A 25,946-nucleotide genomic window follows, 5' to 3' on the forward strand; every position below is an offset into this window, starting at 1 on the left:
GGTCGTTGGCACTGGATACCGCGGTGCCTCAGGCCGTCATACCATGGGACGCAGAACGTCAACCACGTATGCAGTCAGTATGGCTAAAAAGCCATGATATCACATAATTGGCATAAAAGCCATGAATACGGGCATAAAGCCATGAATACGGGCATAAAGCCATGAATACGGCATAAAGCCTTTCGCAGTACTGCTAAAACAATACCCTATTGGCATGCCAATCTATCCAAACCAATCACATTAGGCCTACTAGGGCATTTTGCACTTTTAAGTTTCACCATTTTTGAATTTCAAGTTTTCATATCACTATTCATTTCATTAGTCAACTAAAATGTTGACTTTTGCATAAACAATAGGTACATTGGTTTTGACACTCCCAACATACCACATTTTGCATTCAAAACTTGTTGGTTTTAGTCACTTTCTCAAAGCTTAGGTTATTTTGGCAAAATTGCCAATTTTTGGTTTTGGTGTCACTATTCACCTCATTGGTCAACAAAGATGTTGACTTTTGGATAGAAAATAGGTGTATTGGTTTTAACACCCCAAACATACCACATTTTGTATTTAAAACTTGCAGGAATTGATTGCCATTTCCATTTCTCACTTAATTCTAGGAGGGCAGAAATTTCAGTTTTGGAGACCCAACTTTACTGTTTCATTGGGCCCTGTTGCAGTGGGAATTTGAAGAAATGACAAACATGAAAGTTGTTCCTTATTTTGTCTAGTTGAATTTCCTTTTTTGAATCACTCCATTTGGAGTTTTGTAGCTCCAGATATGGTCCAAAAACCATAGCTGGCCGGATTACCATTCTGCAGAAATTACCATATCTACAGTAACATGAACAGTGATTGCCACTGCCATTTGGGTTAGGTTCTGGCCATAATTTGGGGTAGGTTCCTCCATGAAAGTTGTTTGTCTGTGTCTTAACTTGTTTCTGTAAAAATTTCAGGTCAATTGACCATATCTACAGTGAGTTATGGCCAAATGAACAGTTACTGTTCATTTGGTCATTTCTGCAGGGGCTGTTTGCAGGGTATCCGGATTGGGGCCAAATTTTGGTCCTCTTGCTTTGGTCTTTTGGGCATGGTTTCTTCAGCAAAAATGTGCCATTATAAGCCTAGTTTCATGTCCAATTGGCCAAACACCAATTGGACCTACACAGCCAAAGATATGGCAGTCCAAGTGGGCTGGAATCACAGCCTCCCTATTGGTTACCCTAGGCAGCCTACCAATTAAGTTTGCATCACTCTAAATCTCTTCAAATTATGGTGAACTTACCTCAAATGGTCACTAATTGACCCTTAAAATGTTCTTTCACCATTACCTAAGCAAGGTCCAAGTTTCTCTCTAAAATTTCCAGCTCATGCAATATACATGTTACTAGAACGAATAGTGCACTCAGTGCACAATCAGCATGCAGAAACAGGGTGCAAAAATAATCACTATAATTTATAGAAACAAGATTTGAAGACCATATTTTCCAGAACTCAACCTTCATATGTCTAACTCAATCTCCAATTGGAATCACATCAAAATCAGATCGGAAATTGCAGAACTAATTAAAAAGGTGCAACCTGTCCAGAATCCAGTACATGCAGGATAGTAGTAAGGAAATGTAAAAATATCACCCAGCAGCTACCACAATTAGCTCTTGGCCATAACTACAAGGTTTTAGAGCATTCAATAAGCATTTCAAGGACTCAAGAATCACATCATTTCGAGTTTTATAGCTCCAGTTATGATTTATTGAAGGTGGCTGTCATGTTGCAGGAAATCAGCAGAACAGAGTCCACATCTGAGCAATAAAATGTTTTGTCCTCAAACCCTAACCTAACATTAGAATCAAGTCTGACATAAAACTACAAAGTTTTAGAACATTCCTTAAGGTTTCTTTTGACATAAAAATCACCCTGATCTGAGATTCCTAACTCCAGTTATGAATTTTTAAAATTTACTGTTCACGCATACATTGTACAGATTCCAGATTTTCACTCATCTACAAGTTTCTATGGCATCTAGTTGTAGGATTTACTAATTTCTTCTATAAAACACAGAAATAAACATAAGTTAAAGCACTAACCTTGGTTGAAAATCCAGCTAGTCACCCCCTTTTGCTTCCAATCTCTCAAGCTAGGTCAAAAATCAAGTTTTTGTGTTTGGAGGTTGGGAAAATATGGAAGATTTTAATGGGAAAATGAAATGGTTAAAGAAACATCAATGGAGGAAAATTTCAAGAAGTGATTCGGCCATGAGATGAAAGTGGAAGAAGAAGACCCAAATTTGTCTCTTTTAATCCCATTTTTTCTCTTTAAATGTGTGTGTCTTATGGTAATTGGTTAGTAAGCTTTTATTGTATCATCTTTACATGTGCATGATGTCATAAATGTCATTTTTATTTCATTCCCTTTTCTTTTCTTTTCTATTCATTTTCAATTTAATTTTTAGCAATATTTATTCATATTTTATGTCATATTAATTATTTACTTAACTGGACAAGTCGGCCAAAAATCACCTCTGAAGGCGAAATGACCAAAATGCCCTCCGTTTGGCTTAACGGCTCAAAATTGTCTGTACCGATTGAAAAATTTTTCTAATTATTTTCTTGGCATTCTAATGCCATAGGAACCTCAATGACCCTTCTCTGGAGTTTCAAAAATTATTTTATAATTTTTCCCCCGGGTCTAGGGCTCCTCGTTGCGAGAACCGCAACTTCCCTCCGGTTACCCATCGCTTGGGCACCGGCTCGTTGAACTTGTTTGTATTTTATTTCTAAAATTTTTACTAAATTTTTCTTGTCAATATTTGAGTTATTTATGGTTTCTCACTTAGTTTAAATATTTTTCCGAACGTTCTAGCTGTCCGGACCGACACCGGTCACCGGAACAGTAGAATGTACGGAGTTGCTACGGGGAGGGTGTTACAGCTCATTTAACTTCTTGTGTTCTTTTTTTCTTATTTATACTTAACTAATTGACAATTACTAATTATTTGTGTTTATGGCTTATCTAGTTGTCTCAAGTGTGGTTCTAATCCCTTTAATTGTCCGGACCGACACCGGTCACCTGAATAGTGAAATATACCAGGCTATGCAAATAGGGGTGGTACAATTCTCCCCCCATTAAAATAAATTTCGTCTCGAAATTTTACTTGGTATCAATCTCTGAACAGCTGTGGGTGCTATCTTCTCATATCCTCCTCTCATTCCCAAGTAGCCTCCTGGCCCGAATGATGGTTCCATAGCACTTTCACTAATGGTATCTGCTTGTTCCGTAGCTGCTTCACCTCATGAGCCAGAATCTCTATGGGTTCTTCTTCATATGTGAGGTATAAATTCACTTCAATTTCTCAACTGGTAGCACATGAGATGGGTCTGATTAATACCTCCTTAACATAGACACATGGAAGACATTATGTATCTTCTCCAACTCTGGAGGTAGTGCCAATCGATATGCCAAAGGACCCACTCTTTCTAGAACCTCATATGGCCCGATAAAACGAGGACTTAGTTCCCCTTTTTGCCGAATCTCATAATCCTCTTCCAAGGGGAAACCTTGAGGAATACTTTGTCACCCACTGCAAACTCAATATCCCTTCTCTTTAAATAAACATAGGACTTTTAACGGTCTGATGTAGTCTTAAGTCGATCTCTGATCACCCTGATTTTCTCTTTAGTTTGTTGAACAATTTTGGGTCCAATCATTTTTCTTTCACCCACGTCATCCCAACACAACGGGGTTCTACATTTTCTGCCATACAAAGCTTCATATGGAGGCATCCCAATGCTTGATTTGTAGCTATTGTTGTAAGCAAACTCAATCAAAGGTAAGTGTGTGTCCCAACTGCCCTCAAATTCAATCACATAAGCCCGTAGCATGTCCTCCAAGATCTGAATTACCCTCTCAGACTGGCCATCTGTCTGTGGGTGGAATGCCATACTGAAGTTCAATCTAGTTCCTAGGGCTCTCTGAAGACTACTCTAAAATCTAGAAGTGAACCTAGGATCTCTGTCTGATACAATGGATACTGGCACTCCATACAGCCTTACTATCTCATCAATGTACAACTTGGCCAATCTTTCTAGACTATAGTCCATTTGGACTAGCAGAAAATGAGCAGACTTGGTTAGTCTGTCAACAATGACCCAAACTGCATCATAACTCTTCTGTTTCCTCGAAAGTCCCATCACAAAATCCATTGTTATTCTTTCCCATTTCCATTCTGGTACAGGTAGTGGATGTAACAACCCAGTGGGTACTTGATGCTCTGCATTCACTTACTGACAAGTTAGGCATTTAGAAACAAATTCTGCCACATCTCTTTTCATACCCATCCACCAGTAATGCTCCTTTAGCCTCCTATACATTTTTATGCCACCAGGGTGCATGGCAAAAGGAGACTCATGTGCTTCCTTCAAAATGATCTTCCTCAAATCAACATCATTAGGAACACACATTCTGCTCTGGTGTAGCAGTAGACCATCATCTCTAATTGAGAATTCTGGTTTCTTGCCCTGCCGGACTTCTTCCAATAGCTTCTGATACCTTTCATCATTCTAAGCAGCCATTCTAATCTGATCAATCAACACTGGCTGTACATACCATGCAACTGCTGTCTGCCCCTCATCATTAATCTCTAAGCTGGCATGTATTGATCTCAACTCATGTACCATAGACAAAGGAGTAAACTGTAAACTTGCCATAGTCTTAAGACTTAAGGTGTCAGCCACAATATTAGCTTTCCCTGGCTGATAGTCTATCAGACAATCATAGTCTTTTATCAACTCTAACCATCTCCTTTGTCTCAAATTTAACTTCTTCTAAGCGCCCAAATACTTCAAACTCCTATGATCTGTGTAGATGTAACACTTTTCCCCATATAAATAGTGTCTCCAGATCTTAAAAGCAAACACTATAGTTGCAAGCTCCAAATCATGTGTTGGATAATTCCTCTCATGCGGTTTCAGCCGGCATGATGCATAGGCAATGAAATTTCGATCTTGCATCAATACACAGCCTAACCCATTATGAGAAGCATCACTATATACTATGTATTTTTTACCTAGGGTAGGTAAAGTCTGGACTAGAGCCTCAGTCAAACACCTCTTCAATTCATCAAAACTTTGTTGACATTTATCCGTCCACTGAAATTTCACATCTTTTCGAAGTAATTTGGTCAATGGAGATGCTAACATGGAGAATCCCTTCACAAATCGACTGTAGTATCCAGCTAAACCCAGAAAATTGTGAATCTCTTTGACATTTCTGGGTGGCCTCTAATTAAGGACAGCTTCTAACTTACTTGGATCTACCTTGATGCCCTCTACTGATACTACATGCCCCAAGAAAGATATTTCTTTCAGCCAAAATTCACATTTCGATAATTTGGCGTGTAACACCCCTATTGGTATAGCCTGGAATATTTCACTGTTCTGGTGACCGGTGTCGGTCCGGACAATTAATGGGATTAGGGCCACACTTAAGACAACTTGAGAAGCCATAAACACAAATAATTAGTAATGTTTAATTAGTTAACTATAAATAAGAAAAACAGAACATAAGAGGTTAAACGAGCCGAGAGTCACAGCGATGAGTGACCTCCTCGGGAACGACTGCGAAGTCGTTTTAAACTCAAATTTCGAACCGTAAAAAGTGACGCTGCGGTCCTTAGGACCCTTATGAACACAGTGGAAAAGAGAAAATCACGAAAAAGAACTGTTAAGCCAGTCAAATAATTAGGTCAGGGAGCCGGAAGAAATATGGAATTATTTGCAAACCGATGAGCCGCGAGGGCAATTTGGTCAATTGACCCAGAGTGACTCGACCTAATCACAAATAAAATCGGAGAAAAGAAAATTTCGGAATCGGGAATTAAATTAAAGAACTAATAGAAAAATTAAAAAAAAAAAAAAGAGAAAATGAAAAAGTTGAAAAGTTGATGACATCATCATGATGATGTAACTATGACCTCATAATTAATTTTAATTTAATTAACTAATTGACTAAGTCAAATTAAAGACTAAAAACAAAATTGAAAAGCCAATTTTTTTACTTCTTCTTCTTCTTTTTTTCCCTCTTTCCCGTAGCTCTCTCCTCTCCCTCTCATTTCCATGAAAAGCCACCATTAAAGCTTGTATACAAGCTTTAATTCTTCCACTCAATTCTCATAACTCCCCTAAAATACCCTACTAAAGCTTGTTATTACTACTAAGAAGGAGATTACAAGGAAAAAGAAGAGCAAAAGTTAGGGTTTTGAAGATTTAAGAAAGGTTAGTGTGTTAACTTGTTATTTTACTTCTTTAAATGCATATGCAATGGTTGACATGAGCTTAGGATTTATGAAATGAAATAAAAACATGGGAGAAGGACCAAACTGAAATTCAGCCTAGTTGAGTGGAGTATGAAATTGAATGGTTTGATGCATTAAAATGAGTTTAAAAGCTTTGATTAGTTGAATGGTTAGGACTAAGTGCACTACTTGTGGTTAAATGCAAGAGTTAGTAAGATTAGGGTTTGTAGGCTAGGGTTTGTGAACCAAAATTTGGAGAAATATATAAATGGCATGTTGGACCTATTGTGAAGTGAAATAATGGTCAATTATGACCAAATAACTTGTGTGGGAATGATAGGAAACTAAGTTAAATTCGGAGGTCCAATGGTCATGCTGCTGGCAGCATGACCAAACCCACTTTGAAGGACCAAAACTCAAATTTTACAAGCCTAATGGATATGCCACCAATTGGAGATGAAAATAGACATAAAAGAGCACAATTTTCATTAAGGAACCATTGCCAAAAACTGACCAAAACTTGGTGAAACAATTGACCAAAGTGAGTTGATAGCAGGCTGCCACTGCACTAAACTGACCAAATGAACAGTAACTGTTCATTTGGTCATAACTCGAGCTAGGTAGGTCAAATTGACCTGAAATTTTACCAGCAATTAGATATGATATAGACCTAAAACTTTCATGAAGAACACCAACCCAAATTAGGCCATTAACTCATTCAAATCATTGAGCAAAGTTAAAATTTCTGTACTGAAATTCTGCAGATTTTTAGTTGAGCAGCAAAGTTTGGATAGCTATAACTCTCTCTAGAAAACTCGGATTTAGGCGATTCTTGAACCGATGGAAACCTAAGACATAGTACAACATTTCATATGAAGAAAGTGAAACCAAATTATGAACTTAACTTGATCAAATAATTGACCAAAATTGGACCAAAAGCCTGCCAGCACCTAAATTGCAGTATGAACAGTGCACGTGAACAGTAAACTTATTTTGGCCATAACTTGAGCTACAAAACTCCGATTGAGGTGATCCAAAAATGAGAATACACTTAAGACAATAAGGAACATTTTCTATGAAGGAAGTTTTGTCAAATTCCAACAGTAGATCGACCAATGGAATAGTGCAACTTCGGAAAACCAAAACCGAAAATTGGCAATTTTGCCAAAATGACCTAAGCTTTAAACAAATGACCAAAACCAACAAGTTTGGTGACCAAAATGTGGTATGTGGGTGAAGTTGGAGTTCCCATACCTATTAAGCCTTAGAAAGTCAATAATTTGACTTGAATAGTGCAGTGAATAGTAACCCGAAACACAAAATTTCGAGAACGTCAAATTTAACACGTTAGAGTTAGGTAAATGTGAAGCTAAGTTTATTTTGAATTTATTTTAAGTTCTAGTACTGAAACATTGTAAAATTGTGTGTTTCAGTTGAAAAGAATATCGGGAAGGAACCCGAGGAACCGAGTCGAGGCTAAAGGACGACTCGTTTGAGGTTTGTGCACAATATTACTATGCTTTAAAAAAAAAAATTCATTGATTAAATGAATGAAATATGCATATTATTGTTGCTTTGAATTGTTGAAAGTATTGTGACCTTATTTATGATGTTTTGATTCAAATTGTGAAATTTATTGTGTATATTTGAAATGACAATATTTAGCAAATTGTTAAGATAAGTTTTAAAACCACAGTATCATGACCATATGTTTGAACACCTCACTAGCACGACTAGTGGGGGTAATTAGTTTCGAATTTTGATTCCTTCTCTGGAGAAGTGTTGAGGTGTGCCAGTAGAAGAGGATGTGAATGGATATCCATATATTTGAGCTAGCTAGCCTTGTGACATGATTTCTCTTAGCCTCTGGCTATTGAGATTCTATTTGTTTCGAATGGCATGATTTAACTGTGGGTTTTGTGAAATGTGTTTTGATACTTTGAAATAAACTTGGTTTACATGTAAAATCTTACAATGCATGATTGTATTTAATTTTCATGTTTAGTCAAATTTTTGAATGAATGTGCTTTAAGTTTTGCATAAAGATTATTTTAGTATATTGTGCACCACTGAGTCTTAGTACTCAGCGATAGCTTTTATTGCTGTCGCAGATACAGAGATTAGAGGAACAGATCGAGTCACGAGGTGTGTGAAGTCATCACTTGAAGTCTTGGGTATAATTTATACCCTAATCAGAAATATTTCTTTTGATGTATATATTGCACATAAATGTATGGACATGTACATGGGTCTTGAGCAGCTTGTACAAAGTTTGTATAAAAGTTGTAATAAATTTTAGTTTGGACTTCCTGAATGTAAATTTTAGTATGATGAATATATAAATTGTTTATCTTGAATGGAATATGAATAAATGATATTGATGGATGATTTTGAAGAAATTATTGAACTTGTGAATTTGAGAAATTGATTGAGATTGAGTTTGAAATTGAAGTAGTGGTTGAGAAAACTTTTAGAAGTGCTTTTACAGTATTCAAGAACGGTTTTCTCAAAATACAGAGGAAACTCACAAAATTTTTATAAAATTTGCGGAAAACTAAAATGGCCAAAAATATTAATTAGTTTTAATTTCAAATAAATGTTTTAAATACTTATTTGAAATGCTCACCACTTGTCAAAGATAAGAAAATTGTTTTAAAATCCCTTGTAGGGTACTTAATGAGTTATCGGTAGGTGAAGTTCGGTAGTTCATTAGGTATTCTACGGGATCATGTTATGCCTTACGGAGGGGTAAGATGTGACATGTTTTAGTGGTATCAGAGCAAGTTTTTGAATTATGTTTTCAATTGTGAATTTGTGTCTTTTCTTTGTTAAGTACAACTGCTCAATGTCCATATTTGTTACATACAGTGCATTACATCATGAATATGAACTAACGGAGGGAAATCTCCTTATGTTACTTGTTCAGGAGATACCCTAACTTCAGACTGAAATGGAAGAAGGGGATCGCTCAGTTGAGAATTGTTGAAGCCGAGGCACAAGGGGAAGCCCCACTTTACCGAATGTCGATGGAGTCACCAGCCCCACAAATGCCGCAAATTCCTGCACAGTTCGCACAGCAGATAGCGGCAATGTTTCAACAAATGGCTGGGGGTATGCCTGCTAAAGCTCCACCCCAACCACCTGTGGCACAACCACTGCCTCCAGCCAGACAGTTTGATAAATTGCTAAAGTATGGGGCTGCAGAATTTAAGGGTACAGTGGACCCTTTAGAGGCAGAGCAATGGCTTGAAAGAATGGACAGAGTGTTTAAGAAACTGTACTGTCAAGATGAGCTGAAGTTGGAATATTCTGTGTCGCCATCGCAAGGGGATGCGTATGATTGGTGGAAGACCATCCCCACGCCTGGCTGAACCACCGATCTTGACACAGGATGACTTCATCGAGAGTTCGCATGTAAATACATCCCAGATGCATATGTTGATCAGAAACTGCAAGAATTTTTGAGTTTGAAACAAGGGAACCGAACTGTAGCAGAGTATGAAAGAGATTTCTCAAGGCTAAGCCACTATGCTGGAAGTTTAGTCTCCACCCCCAGAGACAGATGCAAGAGGTTTGAGTCCGGGCTAAGACAGAGTCTGAGAATGCAAGTTGTGGGTTTCAGACATCAGAATTTTTCTGAATTGATCTCACAAGCCTTGGAATTAGAAAGGATAGAATCAGAAGGGGCAGTGAGGAAGGGTTCACAAGAGAAATCAGAAAAAGACAAGGGGGAAAAATCAGTTGAACAGAGTTCTGGTGCTACCTCTGGAAAGAGAAAGAAGTTTAGTGGACCCAGCAGGGGTCGGGGTGGAAGATTTAGTAGAGGCAGATTTTCCGGACAGAGACCCCCTAGGTCTGGCCAGCAGTCAAGCAGGGGTTCACAGTCTGCCCGCCCCTGTGAGACTTGTGGCAAGATTCATGGGGGGGAGTGTTATTGGGCCACTGGAGCCTGTTTTAACTGCGGAGGCAAGGGTCATTTAGCAAGAGACTGTACTAGTGCTCCGAGATATGGTCCAGCTCCTACTATTGTCGAGGGATCTATTCAGAGTCCTGCTCCCAGAGGTTCACAGTCAGTTGGCAGAGGAAGAGGCAGAGGTAGAGGCACTGCTTCAGGCAGTCAGGGCACAATTGGTCAGTCAGGACAAGGAAGTGCTTCAACCAGAATCTACGCAATGAAACAGCGAGAAGAGGCTGAGACTTCTGATGTGGTAGCTGGTACATTCTCTATCTCTGATCAAGAAGTATTTGTATTGTTTGATCCGGGTTCAACCCATTCATATGTTAGTGCTAGCATAGTTTGTTCACTTGCTGTTCCATGTGTGCAAATGGGTTTTGAAGTGCTAGTAACTAGTCCGTTAGGACAAGAGGTCCGGGTCAACAGAATCTATAGAGACTGTCCTTTGGTGATCCAAGGACATGTTTTCCTGTCAGACTTGATTGAAATGCCCTTTAGAGAGTATGATATCATCTTGGGCATGGATTGGTTAGCCAGGCATCATGCTATGATTGACTGTAGACTGAAGACAGTCACTTTTGGTCTCCCTTTGTACGGTGATGTGGTAATACACGGGGAGAGGCATTTACTGCCATCAAACATCATTTCGGCTGCACTAGCCAGAAGGATGATTAAAAAGGGGTGTGAAGCATACTTGGCACATGTGATAGACACCCAGGTGGGGAGTCCAGCACTAAGGGACATCCCTACGGTATGTGACTTTCCGGATGTATTTCCTGATGAATTGCCAGGATTACCTCCAGAAAGAGAGGTGCAGTTTGAAATTGATGTTATGCCTGGTGTGGACCCAATCTCCATAACGCCATATAGAATGGCACCTGCAGACTTGAAAGAGTTGAAAGTGCAGTTGCAAGAGTTGCTTGACAAGGGCTTTATCCGCCCTAGTGTGTCACCTTGGGGAGCGCCAGTATTGTTTGTAAAGAAGAAGGATGGCACTCTCCGGTTATGCATTGATTATCGGCAGTTGAATAAGGTGACAATAAAGAATAGATATCCATTACCCCGCATTGATGACTTGTTTGATCAGTTGAGGGGTGCAGCTGTGTTCTCCAAAATTGACCTGAGATCAGGTTATTATCAGCTGAAAGTACAAGAGCAAAGTATTTCTAAAACTGCCTTCAGAACCCGCTATGGCCATTATGAGTTCTTGGTCATGCCATTCGGGTTAACTAATGCTCCGGCTGCTTTTATGGATCTGATGAACACTATTTTCAGACCATACCTCGACCAGTTTGTTGTGGTATTCATAGATGATATATTGGTCTATTCGAGGAATGCAGAAGAGCATGATAGACATCTGCGGATTGTACTGCAGACTTTGAGAGAGAAACAGCTATATGCCAAATTGTCGAAGTGTGAATTTTGGCTGAAAGAAATATCTTTTTTGGGGCATGTAGTATCAGAAGAGGGCATTAAGGTAGATCCAAGTAAGATTGAAGCTGTCCTTAATTGGAGGCCACCCAGAAATGTCACAGAGATTCGTAGTTTTCTGGGTTTAGCTGGATACTACCGTAGATTTGTGAAGGGATTTTCCATGTTGGCATCTCCATTGACCAAGCTGCTTAGAAAAGATGTAAAATTTCAGTGGACGGATAAATGCCAGCAGAGTTTTGATGAATTGAAGAGATGTTTGACTGAAGCTCCAGTCCTAACTTTACCTACTCCGGGTAAAGAGTACACAGTTTATAGCGATGCTTCTCACAATGGGTTAGGTTGTGTGTTGATGCAAGATCGAAATGTTATTGCCTATGCATCACGCCAGCTAAAACCGCATGAGAGGAATTATCCGACACATGATTTGGAGCTTGCAGCCATTGTGTTTGCTCTTAAGATCTGGAGACATTATTTGTATGGGGAGAAGTGCTACATCTACACAGATCATAAGAGTTTAAAGTATTTGGGCACCCAGAAAGAGCTGAATTTGAGACAGAGGAGATGGTTAGAGTTGATAAAAGACTATGATTGTCTGATAGACTATCAGCCAGGGAAGGCTAATGTTGTGGCTGATGCCTTAAGTCGCAAGACTATGGCAAGTCTACGGGTTACTCCTTTGTCTTTGGTACATGAGTTGAGATCATTGCATGCCAGCTTAGAGATTAACGATGATGGGCAGACAGCGGTTGCATGGCATGTACAGCCAGTGTTGATTGATCAGATTAGAATGGCTGCTCAGAATGATCAGAAGTATCAGAAGTTGATGGAGGAAGTCCGACAGGGCAAGAAACCAGAATTCTCACTCAGAGATGATGGTCTATTGCTACACCAGGGCAGAATGTGTGTTCCTAATGATGTTGAATTGAGGAGGATCATTTTAAAGGAAGCACATGAGTCTCCTTTTACCATGCACCCTGGTGGTACAAAAATGTATAGAGGGCTAAAGGAGCATTACTGGTGGATGGGTATGAAGAGAGATGTGGCGGAATTTGTATCCAAATGCCTAACTTGTCAGCAAGTGAAGGCAGAGCATCAAGTACCCGCTGGGTTGTTACATCCACTACCAGTACCAGAGTGGAAATGGGAGAGAATAACGATGGATTTTGTGATGGGACTTCCGAGGACACAGAAGAGTCATGATGCAGTATGGGTCATTGTTGACAGATTGACTAAATCTGCTCATTTTCTGCCAGTCCGGATGGACTACAATTTAGAAAGATTGGCCAAGTTATACATCGATGAGATTGTGAGATTGCATAGAGTGCCAAGATCGCAGAGATCCTAGGTTCACTTCTAGATTGGGGTAGTCTTGAGAGCCCTAGGAACTAGATTGAACTTCAAGACGGCATTCCACCCACGCATGCATGGCCAATCTGAGAGGGTAATTCAGATCTTGGAGGATATGCTACGGGCTTGTGTGATTGAGTTTGAGGGCAGTTGGGATACACACTTGCCTTTGATTGAGTTTGCTTACAACAACAGCTACCAATCAAGCATTGGGATGCCTCCATATGAAGCTTTGTATGGCAGAAAATGTAGAACCCCGTTGTGTTGGGATGACGTGGGTGAAAGAAAGATGATTGGACCCGAAATTGTTGAACAGACTGAAGAGAAAATCCGGGTGATTAGAGATCGACTTAAAGCTGCATCAGATCGTCAGAAGTCCTACATTGATTTGAAGAGAAGGGATATTGAGTATGCAGTGGGTGAGAAAGTTTTCCTCAAAGTTTCTCCTTGGAAGAGAATTATGAGATTCGGCAGAAAGGGGAAACTAAGTCCTCGTTTCATTGGGCCATATGAGGTTCTGGAGAGAGTGGGTCCTTTGGCATATCGGTTGGCACTACCTCCAGAGTTGGAGAAGATACATAATGTCTTCCATGTGTCTATGTTGAGGAGGTATCGATCAGACCCATCTCATGTACTATTAGTAGAAGAAATAGAAGTGAATCCAGATCTCACATATGAAGAAGAACCCATAAAGATTCTGGCTTATGAGGTGAAGCAGCTACGGAATAAGCAGATACCGTTGGTAAAAGTGCTGTGGAACCATCATTCGGGCCAAGAAGCTACTTGGGAACGAGAGGAGGACATGAGGAGACACCACCCACATCTGTTCAGAGATTGATACTAGGTAAAATTTGAGACGAAATTTATTTAAGGGGGAGAATTGTAACACCCTATTGGTATAGCTGGTATATTTCATCGCTCGTGACCGGTGTCGGTACGGACAATTAATGGGATTAGGGCCACACTTAAGACAACTTGAGAAGCCATAAACACAAATAATTAGTAATGTTTAATTAGTTAACTAGAACTAAGACAACAAGAACATAAGAGGTTAAACGAGAGTCACAGCGATGAGTGACCTCCTCGGGAACGACTGCGAAGTCGTTTTAAACTCAAATTTCGAACCGTAAAAAGTGACGCTGCGGTCCTTAGGACCCTTATGAACACAGTGGAAAAGAGAAAATCACGAAAAAGAACTGTTAAGCCAGTCAAATAATTAGGTCAGGGAGCCGGAAGAAATATGGAATTATTTGCAAACCGGGATGAACCGGCGAGGGGCAATTTGGTCAATTGACCCGAGAGTGACTCGACCTAATCACAAATAAAATCGGAGAAAAGAAAATTTCGGAATCGGGAATTAAATTAAAGAACTAATAGAAAAATTAAAAAAAAAAAGAAGAGAAAATGAAAAAGTTGAAAAGTTGATGACATCATCATGATGATGTAACTATGACCTCATAATTAATTTTAATTTAATTAACTAATTGACTAAGTCAAATTAAAGACTAAAAACAAAATTGAAAAGCCAATTTTTTTTACTTCTTCTTCTTCTTTTTTCCCTCTTTCCCGTAGCTCTCTCCTCTCCCTCTCATTTCCATGAAAAGCCACCATTAAAGCTTGCATACAAGCTTTAATTCTTCCACTCAATTCTCATAACTCCCCTAAAATACCCTACTAAAGCTTGTTATTACTACTAAGAAGGAGATTACAAGGAAAAAAGAGAGCAAAAGTTAGGGTTTTGAAGATTTAAGAAAGGTTAGTGTGTTAACTTGTTATTTTACTTCTTTAAATGCATATGCAATGGTTGACATGAGCTTAGGATTTATGAAATGAAATAAAAACATGGGAGAAGGACCAAACTGAAATTCAGCCTAGTTGAGTGGAGTATGAAATTGAATGGTTTGATGCATTAAAATGAGTTTAAAAGCTTTGATTAGTTGAATGGTTAGGACTAAGTGCACTACTTGTGGTTAAATGCAAGAGTTAGTAAGATTAGGGTTTGTAGGCTAGGGTTTGTGAACCAAAATTTGGAGAAATATATAAATGGCATGTTGGACCTATTGTGAAGTGAAATAATGGTCAATTATGACCAAATAACTTGTGTGGGAATGATAGGAAACTAAGTTAAATTCGGAGGTCCAATGGTCATGCTGCTGGCAGCATGACCAAACCCACTGAAGGACCAAAACTCAAATTTTACAAGCCTAATGGATATGCCACCAATTGGAGATGAAAATAGACATAAAAGAGCACAATTTTCATTAAGGAACCATTGCCAAAAACTGACCAAAACTTGGTGAAACAATTGACCAAAGTGAGTTAATAGCAGGCTGCCACTGCACTAAACTGACCAAATGAACAGTAACTGTTCATTTGGTCATAACTCGAGCTAGGTAGGTCAAATTGACCTGAAATTTTACCAGCAATTAGATATGATATAGACCTAAAACTTTCATGAAGAACACCAACCCAAATTAGGCCATTAACTCATTCAAATCATTGAGCAAAGTTAAAATTTCTGTACTGAAATTCTGCAGATTTTTAGTTGAGCAGCAAAGTTTGGATAGCTATAACTCTCTCTAGAAAACTCGGATTTAGGCGATTCTTGAACCGATGGAAACCTAAGACATAGTACAACATTTCATATGGAGAAAGTGAAACCAAATTATGAACTTAACTTGATCAAATAATTGACCAAAGTTGGACCAAAAACCTGCCAGCACCTAAATTGCAGTATGAACAGTGCACGTGAACAGTAAACTTATTTTGGCCATAACTTGAGCTACAAAACTCTGATTGAGGTGATCCAAAAATGAGAATACACTTAAGACAATAAGGAACATTTTCTATGAAGGAAGTTTTGTCAAATTCCAACAGTAGATCGACCAATGGAATAGTGCAACCGAAAACCAAAACCGAAAATTGGCAATTTTGCCAAAATGACCTAAGCTTTAAACAAATGACCAAAACCAACAAGTTTGGTGACCAAAATGTGGTATGTGGGTGAAGTTGGAGTTCCCATACCTATTAAGCCTTAGAAAGTCAATAATTTGACTTGAATAGTGCAGTGAATAGTAACCCGAAACACAAAATTTCGAGAACGTCAAATTTAACACGTTAGAGTTAGGTAAATGTGAAGCTAAGTTTATTTTGAATTTATTTTAAGTTCTAGTACTGAAACATTGTAAAATTGTGTGTTTCAGTTGAAAAGAATATCGGGAAGGAACCCGAGGAACCGAGTCGAGGCTAAAGGACGACTCGTTTGAGGTTTGTGCACAATATTACTATGCTTTAAAAAAAAATTCATTGATTAAATGAATGAAATATGCATATTATTGTTGCTTTGAATTGTTGAAAGTATTGTGACCTTATTTATGATGTTTTGATTCAAATTGTGAAATTTATTGTGTATATTTGAAATGACAATATTTAGCAAATTGTTAAGATAAGTTTTAAAACCACAGTATCATGACCATATGTTTGAACACCTCACTAGCACGACTAGTGGGGGTAATTAGTTTCGAATTTTGATTCCTTCTCTGGAGAAGTGTTGAGGTGTGCCAGTAGAAGAGGATGTGAATGGATATCCATATAGTTGAGCTAGCTAGCCTTGTGACATGATTTCTCTTAGCCTCTGGCTATTGAGATTCTATTTGTTTCGAATGGCATGATTTAACTGTGGGTTTTGTGAAATGTGTTTTGATACTTTGAAATAAACTTGGTTTACATGTAAAATCTTACAATGCATGATTGTATTTAATTTTCATGTTTAGTCAAATTTTTGAATGAATGTGCTTTAAGTTTTGCATAAAGATTATTTTAGTATATTGTGCACCACTGAGTCTTAGTACTCGATAGCTTTATTGTCGCGCAGATACAGAAATTAGTGGAGCAGCAGACTGAGCTGCTGAGGTGTGTGAAGTCATCAGCTTGAAGTCTTCGGGTATAATTTATACCCTAACTATAAATATTTCTTTTGATGTATATATTGCACATAAATGTATGGACATGTACATGGGTCTTGAGCAGCTTGTACAAAGTTTGTATAAAAGTTGTAATAAATTTTAGTTTGGACTTCCTGAATGTAAATTTTAGTATGATGAATATATAAATTGTTTATCTTGAATGGAATATGAATAAATGATATTGATGGACAGTATTTTGAAGAAATTATTGAACTTGTGAATTTGAGAAATTGATTGAGATTGAGTTTGAAATTGAAGTAGTGGTTGAGAAAAACTTTTAGAAGTGCTTTTTACAGGTATTCGAAGAACGGTTTTCTCAAAATACAGAGGAAACTCTGTCAAAATTTTTATAAAATTTGCGGAAAACTAAAATGGCCAAAAATATTAATTAGTTTTAATTTCAACTAAATGTTTTAAATACTTATTTGAAATGCTCACCACTTGTCAAAGATAAGAAAATTGTTTTAAAATCCCTTGTAGGGTACTTAATGAGTTATCGGTAGGTGAAGTTCGGTAGTTCATTAGGTATTCTACGGGATCATGTTATGCCTTACAGAGGGGTAAGGTGTGACATGGCGTATAGCTGTTTCTCCCTCAAAGTTTGTAGTACAATCTGCAGATGTCTATCATGCTCTTCTGCACTCCTTGAATAAACCAATATATCATCTACGAATACCACAACAAACTGATCGAGCTATGGTCTGAAGATAGTGTTCATCAGATCTATAAAAGCAGCCGGAGCATTTGTTAACCCGAATGGCATGACCAAGAACTCATAATGGCCATAACGGGTTTCTGAAGGCAGTTTTAGGAATACTCTGCTCTTATACTTTTAGCTGATAATAACCTGATCACAGGTCAATTTTAGAGAACACAGCTGCACCCCTCAACTAATCAAATAAGTCATCAATGCGGGGCAATGGATATCTATTCTTTATTGTCACCTTATTTAACTAGCGATAGTCAATGCATAAGCGAAGAGTGCCATCTTTCTTCTTAACAAACAACACTGGTGCTCCCCAAGGTAACACACTAGGGCGGATAAAGCCCTTGTCAAGCAGCTCTTGCAACTGCACTTTCAACTCTTTCAATTCTGCAGGTGCCATTCTATATGGTGTTATGGAGATTGGGTCCACACCAGGCATAACATCAATTTCAAACTACACCTCTCTTTCTGGAGGTAATCTTGGCAATTCATCAAGAAACATATCCAAAAAGTCACATACTGTAGGGATGTCCCTCAATGCTGGGCTCCCCACTTGAGTGTCTATCACATGTGCCAAGTATGCTTCACATCCCTTTCTGATCATCCTTCTGGCTAGTATAGCCGAAATGATGTTTGATGGCAGTAAATGCCTCTCCCCATGTATTACCACATCACCAAATAGAGGGAGACCAAAAGTGACTGTCTTCAGTCTACAGTCAATCATGGCATGATGCCTAGCTAACCAATCCATGCCCAAGATAATATCATAATCTCTGAAGTGCATTTCAATCAAATCTGACAGAAAAACATGTCCTTGGATCACTAAAGGACAGTCTCTATAGATTCTGTTAACCCAAACTTCTTATCCTAACGGACTAGTTACTAGCACTTCAAAACCCATTTCGACACATGGAACAACAAGTGAACTGACTATGCTAGCACTAACATATGAGTGGGTCAAACCAGGATCAAACAACACAAATACTTCTTGATCAGAGATAGAGAATGTACCAGCTACAACATCAGAAGTCTCAGCCTCTTCTTGCTGTCTCATTGCATAAACCTTGGCTGAAGCACTTCCTTGTGCTGACTGACCAATAGTGCCCTGACTGCCAGAAGGAGTGCCTCTACCTCTGCCTCTTCATCTGCCAATCAGTTGTGAACCTCTGGGAGTAGGAATCTGAATAGATCTTTCTGTAGTGGTTGGAGCTGGACCGAATCTAGGAGCACTAGTGCAGTCTTTAGCTAGATGGCCCTTGCCTCCACAGTTAAAACAGGCTCCTGTTGCCCAATATCATTCTCCCTCATGAATCTTACCACAAGTCTCACAGGGGTGGGGAGGTTGTGAACCCTTGCTTGACTGCTGACCAGACATAGGGGGTCTCTGTCTAGAGAATCTGCCCCTTCCAATTCTTCCACCTCAACCTCTGCTAGGTCCACCAAATTTCTTCCTCTTCCCAGAAGTACCACTAGGACTTGGCTCTACTGACTTTTCACCTTTATCTTTCTCTGTTTTCTCAGTGTTCTCTGTTTTTTCCTTTACTGGGGTCGCTTCTGTTTCAATTCTCTCCAACTCAAGTGCTTGAGAAATGAGTTCTAAAAAATTACTGTGTCTAAATCCTACTACTTGCATCCTCAAACTGGGCTTCAAACCCGTCTCAAATCACTTGCACCTTTCCTTGCTGGTAGAAAGGAGACTCCAAGCATAGTGGCTTAAGCGGGAGAACTCCCTCTCACATTCTGCCACTGTTCTATTGCCTTGTTTTAGACTCAGAAATTCTTATAACTTTTGATCCAAATATGCATCTGGGACATATTTTTTTCTGAATTCTCTAATGAAGTCATCCCAGGTCAGTACTGGTGGTTCAGCCAAGCTATAGGGGATGGTCTTCCACCAATCATATGCATCCCCTTGCAGTAGTGACACGGAGTATTCAAACTTCAGTTCATCTGGGCAGTGTAGCTTCTTAAACATTCTATCCATCCTTTCAAGCCATTGCTCTCCCTCTAAAGGGTCCACTGTACCCTTAAACTCTATAGCCTCATACTTTAATAACTTGTCATACTGTCTGGCCGGAGGCAGTGGTTGTACCACAGGTGTCTGGGGTGGAGCTTAAGGAGGCATACCCCCGGCCATTTGTTGAAACATTGCCGCCATATGTTGTGCAAACTGTGCAGAAAATTGCGGCATTTGTGGGGCTGGTGCCACTGACCCACTGACATTCTGTAGAGCTGGGCCTTCCCCTTGTGCCTCAGTTTCAACAGATTGCTCGACTGAGTGTTCCCCTTCTTCCATATCAGTCTATAGTAGGATATCTCTTGAACAAATAACACAAAGAGATTCCCTCCATTAGTTTATATTTACGATGTAATGCACTGTATGTAACAAATAAGGACATTGAGCAGTTGTACTTATCAAAGAAAAGACACAAATTTACAAGTTAAAACGTACTTCAAAAATTTTGCTCTGATACCACTAAAACATGTCATACCTTATCCCTCTGTAAGGCATAATATGATCCCGCAGAATACCTAATGAACTACCGAACTTCACCTACCGATAACACATTAAGTACCCTACAAGGGATTTTAAAACAATTTTCTTACTTTTATAAGTGGTAAGCATTTCTAAATAGATATTAAAATCATTTATTCAAAGTTTTAAAACTAGTAAAATTTTTGTCCAATTTTATTTTTTCGCAAATTTTATAGAAATTTCGACAGAGTGCCGTCTGTATTTTGAGAAAACAGTTCTTCAAATTCCTGTAAAAAGCACTTCCAATAATTTGTCTCAACAACTTCTTCAATTTCACAACCATCCCAATCAATTTCAACATCATTTATCAATTTCCAAAAATTCAAATCCACAATTTCCAATTCAAATATCATCCAAAATATTACTAATTAATTTCATTCAAATTAAAACAAAATATTTCCATTCATATGTAATTAAATGTTAAATAATTTATATACATCATACTAAAAATTTACTTTCAGAAAAATCCAAACTAAAATTTATTACAAACTTTATACAAACTGCTCAAGATCAGTTTTATATGTCCATACCTTTACATACATTACATACATCAAAATAAATTTTTACAGTCAGGGTATAAAATATACCCAATAACTTCAAAGCAGGTAGCTCCTCAATCCTCAGCAGCTTAATCTGCTGCTCCTTTAGTCTCTATATCTGCGATAGCAATAATAGCCATCACTGAGTACTAGGACTCAGTAGTGCACAACATACTAAAATAATCGTTATGCAGAATTTAAATCATATTTATTCAAAAATTGAACTGAACATGAGAATTAAATACAAAACATGAATTATGAGATTTTAATCCAAACAATTTCATTTCGAAATGTCAAAACCAATTTCATAAAACCCACAGTTATATCATGCCAATCGAAACAAATATAATCTCAATAGCCAGAGGCTAAGGAGAAGTCACATCACAAGGCTAGCTAGCTCAAATATATGGGAACCCATTCTTTTTCTTCTTCTACTGGTATACACCTCAACACTTCAGCCAGAGAAGGAATCAAAATTCAAAACTAATTTCCCCCACTAGTCATGCTAGTGAGGTATTCAAATATATGGTCATGACACTGTGGTTTCAAAACTTATCTTAACAATTTACTAAACATTTATGCCATCTCAAACATACACAAATAACTTTCAACAATTTAAAACAAATGCATAATAAATATTTCAATACAATAATGTCACAATTCAATATTTCAATTCATTCAAAACCATGTGCAAAAGAAAATTTACAGGATTTCTATGTTGTGCACAAACCTTATATGAGTCACCTTTTGGCCTTGACTCAACACCTCGGGTTCCTTCCCGGTATTCTTTTCCACTAATACACACAGTTTTATAGTGTTTCAGTATCATAACTTAGCATAAATCCAAAAATAAATTTAAATTCACTTTTACCTAGCTCTAAAGTGCTAAACTTGATGTTCTTTAAAATTTGTATTTCGAGGTTACTATTTACGACACTATTCAAGTCAATTTGTTGACTTTCTAAGGCTTAATAGGTATGGGAATTCCAACTTCACCCACATTCCACATTTTGGTCACCAATTTTGTTGGTTTTGGTTGTTTTCTCAAAACTTAGGTCTTTTAAGCAAAATTGCAAATTTTTAGTTTTGGTGTCTTATGTTGCACTATTCCATTGGTCATTTTTCTATTAGAATTTGGCTAAGTTTTCTTCACAGAAATTGTTCCTTATTGTCTTAACTTTTTCTTCCTTTTGAATCACTCCATTTGGAGTTTTGTAGCTTAAGTTATAGCCATTTGAATCATGGCTGCCAGATTGGACTTAACCCAGATTTCTGGGCAAATTTTGGTTCTGGCAGTTTTAAGTCACCAAATTTGGGTGGCCAAATGACTTGGTTAAGGGTATAATTTGAGTTTGTGTTATTCATGAAAGTTTTAGGTCTATATTTCAACTTTCCACAGGTAAAATTTCAGGTCATTTAGACCTACCTAGCCCAAGTTATGGCCAAATGAACAAATACTATTCATCTGGTCATTTTTGGTACAGGTCAGATTGCCAATTTCGGATTTGGTCAATTTGTTCACTAGGTTTTGGTCACTTTTTGGGCATGATTCCTAAATGAAAAATGTTCCATTTTGTGTCTATTTTCATTCCCGATTGGCCTCACACCAATTGGACTTGTAAATTTTTAGTTTTGGTCCCTGAAAGGGACCTTGGTCCTGCTGCCTGCAGCATGACCCTAAGCAATCCGAATTTGCATTTGGTTCCAACACTTCTAAAATACTCCAATTGGCCACAAATGACCATTTCTCAGCCCAAACTAGGGTCAACACATCATTTAACAATTTCTCATATTTTTGTCTTCCAAAACCCTAGATGCCAAAACCCTAGTTCATGCCATTGATTAATTCCTAATCAAATCATTACACTGATCACATATTCAATATTGTTTAAGCTCTAATTCATGTTTAGTTTAACTAAACACTATCAAATCCTCCAACACCCTAACAAGCTGGCTAAATTTTTCTCTAGTCCTCCAACAATTATTTTCTTTTAATTTTAAGTTAAAATCTAAGCTACTTGAACCAAAAACATAGAAATTAAACTAAGAAATGGAAGTTTGCTCACTAACCTCAACCTTTGATTTTCAATCTTCAATTCCCTTCTTCTTTTCTTCTTTCTTTCTTGCTCAAACTTCTTTTCAAGTTGCCAAAACAAGTTTTAAGTAATAAAGTTGGGGAAATCTATAGTTACTTTGAAGGTTTGAAAGCTTGAATTTAAGCTTTCATGGAGGATTTTGAGAGAGAGGGCTTGGGAGAGAGAGGGACAGCAAGGAATGGAAGACCACCTTTTTTTTTTCTTTTCTTTTCTTTTTCTTTTTTTATGTCTTTAGGAAGACCAAAAATTTAAATTAAATAAATTTTATTTATAATAATTATTGCATCATGCATGAGGACATGCATGATGTCATCACTTTTTACTTTTTTTTTTAATTTTTCTATTAGTTCTTTAACTTAATTCCCGATTCTAAAATTTTTTTTTCTCCGATTTTATTTGATAGTTAGGTCAGGAGTCAGCTCTCGGTTTCAATTGACCAAATTGTCCCTCGCCGATTCGACTCGGTTTACAAATAATTCAATATTTCTTCTGGATCCCTGACCTAATTATTTGACTTGCTTAACAATTTCTTTTTGTGATTTTCTCTTTTCCACTATGTTCACAATAGTCCTAAGGACCGCGGCGTCACATTTTATGGTTCTAAATTTGAGTTTAAATCGACCTCGCAGTCCTTCCCGAGAAGGTCACCCATCGCTGTCACTCTCGGCTCATTTAACTTCTTGTGTTCTGTTTTTCTTATTTATACTTAAGTAATTGACAATTACTAATTATTTGTGTTTAGGGCTTATCTAGTTGTCTCAAGTGTGGTTCTAATCCCCTTAATTGTCTGGACCGACACCGGTCACCGAAATAGTGAAATATACCAGGCTATGCAAATAGGGTTGTTATAATTTCCCCCCCCCCCCCCTTAAAATAAATTTCGTCTCGAAATTTTACTTGGTATCAATCTTTGAACAACTGTGGGTGCTGTCTCCTCATGTCCTTCTCTCGTTCCTAAGTAGCCTCCTGGCCCGAATGATGGTTCCATAGCCCTTTCACTAACGGTATTTGCTTGTTCCGTAGCTGCTTCACCTCATAAGCCAGTGTCACACCCTACCCCTCTGTAAGGCATAACATGATCCCGTAGTATATCTAATGAATTACCAACTCCGTCTACTGATAACCCATTAAATACACTACAAGGGATTTTAAAAACTTTTCTTACTTCTTTACAGTGGTGAGCACTATTTACAGGTGTTAAAAACCTTTTTGAACTAAAGTGAAACAGCTAACTCATTTGGACTATTAGTAATTTCTGTAAAAATTTTGGCAGAGTGCCATCTATATTTTGGATAAAACAGTTCTTCAAAAACCTGTAAAAAAACACTTCAATATATTTCCAAATCTCAACTCCAACATATTTCTCAACTCAAATCCATAGTAATTTTTCAAAGACTGAAAAAAGAAATACAGTACAATTTTTACAAGCCAAAAAATCTCATAATTTACTTTACAACTTCAAGGTACAATTTTATTTTACAATTGCTCAAAACCAAGAACAATATGTACATACAGTGGTCATACATTACAGTACAAAATGCAAAATGTGGTATACTCATTATACCCGATAATCTCTCGCTGGATGTACTAGCAGCCTAGTCTGCTGCCCTGTCAATCTGTCTACCTGCGACAACAATGAAAAGCTATCGCTAAGACAATGTCTCAGTGGTGCACAACATTAACCCAATACAACTTTAAATCACAATTCATAAATCATATAAATGATGGATATGTAAAACCATAGTTAAATTCAAGACAATGAATGTCATAAGGAATTTAACACAATATCACAATAAATCTCAATAATCAAAACGTAGTTAAATTCAAAAGGCAGTGAATGTCAATAAGAATTTAAACTCCATTTCACAAATTATCAAAGCTCATAATAACACAATTTAGTCAAATAATTTACGAACACAGTGTTGTCAATTCATACACAACTTAAGCCATGACACAAAATTTCCGATTAATGCTGTGTTGTACACCACGACAAAGCAATCACAACCCCACTAATCGAAATCAATGAGGAAGGGAGCTAGCTATATAATGAGTACTCATCCGATCACCTCAACTGGTAAACCAAAGAGGGAGAAAAATAAACAATCACAACTCCATAAATGGAGAAGGAATGATACGATACTGTCATGCTAAGTGTGAACACAAAATCAATTCCAAACATTTTATTCAAATGGTTCGTGAGAATCCAATAAATTTTCAAAGTCATAATTTCATTCACAAAATGGCAACACAATTCATAATTAACTTCAATTTTCACAAATCACACTAAATCAATTTTTTCACAGTTTCAAACCATTTACAATACTTTTCAAGCAATAAGTATCCATTCAAACACATTTCCATAGTTGAAAACAATAATATACAAATAGTTATAATTTATTTCAATTGAAAAACTCAAAAGAAATAACTGTTGTGCACAAACCTCTAATAACTGTCTCCTGGCCTTAACTCAGTGTTTCCTTCCCTTTCCCCGAGTCTTTGCTAACTGAGAAACACAATTTGAAGTGTTTCAGTACTCATTTAAACTGTCTCTAACGATAATGCTTGATAATTAATTCACTGAATTCTATTATTTGCTTAGTCAACCTAATATGTCGACCCTCGATGCATTCTAGGTAAATTAGGTTTTAATGTTACTAACATGTCACATTCGATAGCCTTTTAGGGTTGGTACATGTTACCAAACTCATTTCCATGTATCTTGCATTTTCTTGCAATTTGCTGGATTTCGGGATACTAGTTTGACCTAGCCGGACGACCTAGTTTCCTCGGTTTTCGGGTTTCGGTCAAAACTACAAACTTGTAGATCTATGTCTTATTGCACGCGGGGCAAAATTTTAGGTCATTCTGAGTTATATAGACCAAGTTATGGTCATTTTACTATTGCTGGTCAAAATGCATCAAAATTGGTCACTTTAGGTCACTTTAAGTCATTTTAGGTTCGGCTAGTTTTTGGACTCGAACTTGTGCAAGCTGTTTGACTTGCTTATGGTCATTTCTGGGCTTTGGTGTCTTAATAAAACTTGTAGATATGGGTCTTAACTATTCATGGTCAAAATTT

This window comes from Hevea brasiliensis, chromosome 8, assembly GCF_030052815.1.
Source record: "Hevea brasiliensis isolate MT/VB/25A 57/8 chromosome 8, ASM3005281v1, whole genome shotgun sequence".
NCBI classification, from domain to species: domain Eukaryota; kingdom Viridiplantae; phylum Streptophyta; class Magnoliopsida; order Malpighiales; family Euphorbiaceae; genus Hevea; species Hevea brasiliensis.